General features: G+C 39.3%; 1 long non-coding RNA gene across 1 annotated transcript; it reads left to right on the forward strand.

Moving 5' to 3' along the window:
• The first annotated feature begins 1,241 nt into the window (after positions 1-1,241).
• Positions 1,242-5,357, forward strand: LOC123504154. The gene is made up of 3 exons (XR_006674728.1): positions 1,242-1,349; positions 2,002-2,109; positions 5,046-5,357. It is a non-coding gene; the product is annotated as an uncharacterized LOC123504154 (long non-coding RNA).
• Positions 5,358-5,702: the final 345 nt, after the last annotated feature.

The following is a 5,702-nucleotide window of genomic DNA, read 5'->3' on the forward strand; positions in this document are numbered from 1 at the left end:
TACGTAAGTTACTCATTAATTATCGTTTTCTCTAACACTATTTACATGCATTCCAATGGTTTTCTTTAGTATCCATCTTCCTAACACACAATTAACTTACTGGGAGTGTCTATCATTAATTATCATCATCCCTAACACTTCTTACACGTATGGAATGCCAGAGCCCCTTCTCCCAGCTCTTCTGCACCTCGCCGTCCCTGCCACGCGTCCTTTATCTCCACCCTTCATGGCCTCAGATGGGCGGGGAAGCTCTAGGGACGCTGCTGCTGGGGCGATGGGCAAGGCGGGCAAAAATACAAGACCAAGTTCAGATCCAAGTTTTTGTGACAGGGTGTGGTCGAGGAGTCCAGCAAGGTGTGGTCATGAAGTGTGTGTGTGTGTGTGTGTGTGTGGAGCAGGTTCTTGGAAAGGGAGTGGATTGTCTTTTAAAAATGTAAGTAGTACGTCTAGTTTTCGCTTTTGAGTTCGTTTTCGTTGTCGTGCTTTATATTTTGTTAGAGAGAGAGAGAGAGAGAGTTCTTAAGTAAGGGAACTCTTTCATAACATAAGCTCTAATTATTTTACAAGAGGGAAGCAAAAGATACGTAAGTAGATTATGATGTAATATGATACCACTCCATATGGCTATTCTGTTAATCTATCTATCTGTCTGTCTATCTATCTAGCTATCTATCTGTCTATCTATCTATCTATCTATCTATCTATCTATCTATCTGTCTGTCTGTCTGTCTATCTATCTATCTGTATATGTGCTTGCTTATTCATTCATTTATTTACTCATTCTAATCATACTTTTTACATTTGCTTATTATCTGGTCTCGTTAAATCTTGACAGACTGAATTTTCAAACGCATTGCATGATAACTATTGCAAACCCACACTAATTCCATGATCCGTATGAAATGTTACACTTAGAAATATACCACGTTGTTAATTAGAGGAATAATTTATTTATAATTTCATTCAAGAATTAGTGAACAGCCGTCGATCATTGCTTGCAAACCTCGTGAATCGGTGAACAAAACACAGCAATTGTCTGTTGTTGGTTTGAGATATGATTATTAACTCTCTCTCTCTCTCTCTCTCTCTCTCTCTCTCTCTTCACAATATACATTGGCGAGACAGAAAGGCGTTTGGTCGCATTGATATAACACAAGACAACAAAAATTGAGGAGCAGTTCTTAAAGTGAGGTTCAAAGGGTTCAAAGGGTCGTTTCTTGTAACTAGCCTTGGGTGAGGGGGGAGTTGGGGGAAAGAGGAGGAGGATAGGTGAAGTTGTAAGACGGCGCTGAGGAGGCGTTTGTTTTCCCTCAGGACTCTGTGAAGATAAGACGTTCTCTGTTATAGAGGTGGGTAGTAAAATATGTTGGGTTTTCGTCATGTTTGGTGTGCTAATTGTGTGTGTGGGTTCGTGCTGGAAACGGCGAGGTAGGTGGGTTTACCCGTAACCAAATTTGATAAAACGGGTAAGTGCAGAGGAGCAACATCAGAGAGGAATAATGGAGGAGTGTTCTCAGATTAGATAAGGTTTTGGTAGGTACTGATCAAGAGTTGGTAGAGCGTGTTGATATAGTAGTGTTATCTCCGGTGGTGAGGATTTCCATAACCTAATCATATGGGAGGTGTAGGTTTAAAGACATTGGAGCAGTGATGTATTGTATTTTATAACCAAGATCACGGAAGCTGGGATTATTAGATATTTATTATATAGTGAAGATTATTAGATATTTTAGAGAATTAACGTATAGTCGTGGTCATATGTTGTCTTGCTTCATCCTAGTGATTAATTCTAGTAGGCTCAGGTTCGATGGTTTGAACAACTGTTAAGAGTGGGAGGTGTCGGCGAGACAGTGTTTGTATACCCGCCCCTACCCGCACCTCGCGCTCCTCTTCACGACACATTTATTCAAACCTTTGAACATAATGATTATTATGGCTGTGAAGCAGGGTGATTTACTACGGCGATTGTACGAAAAGTGTCAATGTAATATCTTGTTCCAGGACTGCAGGAAGCTGGTTGATGTAGGCTGTGCAGCATTATTGGACCTGCCTTACCTGTTCCTACTGCCGCAGTCGCAGAAGACAAAAAACACGAGAATACTGACTCGGGTGTGTTCATTATGTTTGCGTTAAGCTTTAAATGGGTACTCGCATACAATACGAATTAGGACTTTCAAAAACATGAGCGAAACACGGTAGTTGTCTGCTGTTGGTTTGAAATATGAATTTATCATTCTCTCTCTCTCTCTCTCTCTCTCTCTCTCTCTCTCTCTCTCTCTCTCTCTATGCATTGGCGAAGCAGAATAGCATTTGGTAAGTAGGGGATGTTGGTGTAGGGTAAAGTGCGTTGTCTTCTGTAGTTTGAATCTCCATAACCTACTATACATTTCAGCCGTGGACAAACGGTGTTTTTTGCAGATATCTCTTAAACGAATCGTTGGAGGAGTATATTTCAACACACTACCTTGAACATCCGTTCGTAATTTATGGTTAACATACCATAGTGCTATGTGTTATGAGAGTATACTCGTGAAATATAACACAAAGCCGACGAGTCATGTTGACGCATTCGAATGAAAGTGTGGCCCCCACACACCCACCCAAACCATTCCGAACTACTACTACGTCTCCCCCGTCTCTGAAGTTCTCGCCCTCTTTATCCCTCCTCTCCTCTCCCTAGCTCCTCGCCTCCCTCACTCCTGTGTCCCTCCCTACTTCTCCCACCACTGTATTTTTACATTATAATGTTCTGTAAGTGTGTATGTATAGATATGACTATAAACGAGTATGATACAATTTCATGAAGGCAAGAAGTGGTTCACGTTGATAATTACTGTACAACAGCACGTTTACGTGTAGTATATAGAAGAGCCATGTTTGCAGTCGTTATGGTCAACCATGTGAACATGATGTGCTGGAATTGCCTGTGACCTGGACCTTCTACTGTTAGGAAAACTTGATAATCTTATTGCGTACTGTCTATATATTGATCATAAAAAGTGGTCCAGTTTATATATATTATTTTGTTGTTAGATACGTTGCTTATTATCCAGCTATACGGCCATTAACAGCGGAATTAGCTATTGCTTTCACGGTTGTTTGACCCACTCTGGTTTTCATGTCCACATATACCAGCAATTGTATTAAATATTATTAATGTATGATATGTATGTACATACTGACGTATGTAACTATTATACGCATACGTATGTAATTACAATAGGGGAAAAAAAATCAAAGGTGGAAGGCTGATGGTGTGAATAGGGGCTGAAGTGGGAAGCGGGGAAGAGGGTCATGCGATACTGGGGTAGAGAAGGAGTGGCCTGGGGGTTCTTCAGGGTGGTGGTGGAGGGGTTAGACGAGTACCCCCCACTCGTCCGATTCTGTATAACACCTTTGATATGATGGCTGGATTAGGCGTAATATCACTCGGTAAACTCCTCACATAACACATAAGTACTGTGGTATGTTAACCATAAATTACGAACGGATGTTCAAGGTAGTGTTGAAATGGCATACTCGTCCAACGATTCGTTTAGGAGATATCTGCAAAAAACACCGTTTGTCCACCGCTGAAATGTATAGTAATCATATGGGAGGTGTAGCTTTATTGGAGCAGTGACTACTAATTGTATGATGTGCCTTACCGAAGTGCCATGCTCCTGCAGACGTTGGTGACCATGGATTGCCACACCCATAACATCTAATATATACTCGTACATGCAGCTCTTCCACCTCCTGTTCTTCCTATATTTCATCCATGTATTTCTCACTTGTCTACCTTTTGCTGTGCTACTTGATATTGTTCCTGTTAAGCTTAGTTCCTCCATCTTTCCTCTTCTCATAAGTCCTACAAATCTCATCTGACTTGCTAGTTTTCACCATTACATAGCTCTTTCACATTTCTTGATTTCCTCATTCATCTTTCATGCTCTTGTGTAGCTTCCCAGGTAGGAAAATCTTTATATTTTTTTAATATGTACATTGCAACTTAAAACCTTTAACTTCTTCATAATCACCATCACTTATCTATGTTGATAGACATTTTGCTTCATTGGCTTCCATTACTGTTATAGTATAGCTACTGCAAATCAAAACTGTATCCTCCACATACCTTATGTTATTCAGATATACTTCTTTCCCAATTGATCTATAAGATTTATAAGATCTCTATAAGGAGAACGAATCTGGTGAATATATAAAACACTCCTATCATACTTCTTTATCAATCTAGTCACAGTTCTACTCCTGCTGCTGCTTTCTGGTTCCATTTTAAGTTTGTACACCATTTTTTTTCCACCCACACCCATTTCCTTTGCTATTCTTCAAGTTGAAGTTTATTAGATTTTCATAGTGAATTACTGTAATGTATAGTTGTGGTCATCTTCACTTGCAAGTGATGAATTCTATATAGTATGCTGAGGTTTAATGGTTTGAACAACTGTCTGGCGAGAAGAGTAGTCATTTGCAAGGGGGAAGGCCCCTGCCAGCATCTAACGTTTCTTCACGGAGCACATTTGTTCAAACTTTCGAACATAAAGAAATGATTAGGGCTGTAAAAGACGAATGACTCCTGATGGCAATTATACAAAAAGTAATTCCAGAGTAGGAGTAAGCAGATTGATGTAGGCTATGCAGCATTACTGGATCTTCCTTCCTTGTTCCTACTGCTGGTCCTTAAGCCAAATACGCAAGAATACAGACTCGGATATGTTCATGTTTGCATTAAGCTTTAAATTGAGTGAAAGATATAAAAGATGCATTCACAATGTAGTTTTGAATATCTTATTGTACTTAATTGCACAATGAGAATGTAATGGGAATTTAACAGAATTTTTGTGGATGTGAAGGCAAAGAATTAGAAAGTTGTTCCATATGTTAAGAGAATGTGGCAGTGGAGCAAGAGAGGTAAGAAGTATGAGAGAACAGATGCTAGTGATTAAGGTGTGATAACAATGGAAGTTAGACAGGAAGGGAATGGCTGTGAGACTGTAAATTAATGGTTTCTGTATTTAAATTAATGGTTTCTGTATTTTTTCTTTCAGGAGTTTTGTGATCCAAAGGCCTTGGATGTAGGAGTGATTGTGTGCCACCATAGTCCAAAGGCCCCCATCTACACGTTGATTGTGAGTCACCATAGTCCAACGGCCCCCATCTACACGTTGATTGTGAGCCACCATAGTCCAAAGGCCCCCATCTACACGTTGATTGTGAGCCACCATAGTCCAAAGGCCCCCATCTACATGTTCATTGTGAGCCACCTGTATCAGATAAAACCATAAGGATGCCAGAGTGGAAAAAAATACTCTGCTACCTCTAATATGTATGACTGCTACTTAACATGAAAAGATTGCTAACTACTGTCTTTATTTACCTATATCCAAAAACCTCTTTATTTACCTATATCCAAAAACCTGAAAATTTACAAATCAACATGCTTGACCCGCTAGCTAGCTATGGTTGTGGTATAGAAATTACCTATAAATACACATCAATGAATAACCTTTGGATGGAAACATACCCATCAATGACCTAGAAATCTCAAAACATTCCAAGATTTGGATGGAAGTAATGCAAATTTTACTAGAAAATACAACTCAACCTTGCATGCACTTACAAATTGTAATACAAGAAATACAAATTTTAGTAAAATACAAATTTTAGTATATAAAATTTATTTTGTATATAAAATGTAATAATGC

Source organism: Portunus trituberculatus, chromosome 15, assembly GCF_017591435.1.
Source record: "Portunus trituberculatus isolate SZX2019 chromosome 15, ASM1759143v1, whole genome shotgun sequence".
Classification (NCBI taxonomy): domain Eukaryota; kingdom Metazoa; phylum Arthropoda; class Malacostraca; order Decapoda; family Portunidae; genus Portunus; species Portunus trituberculatus.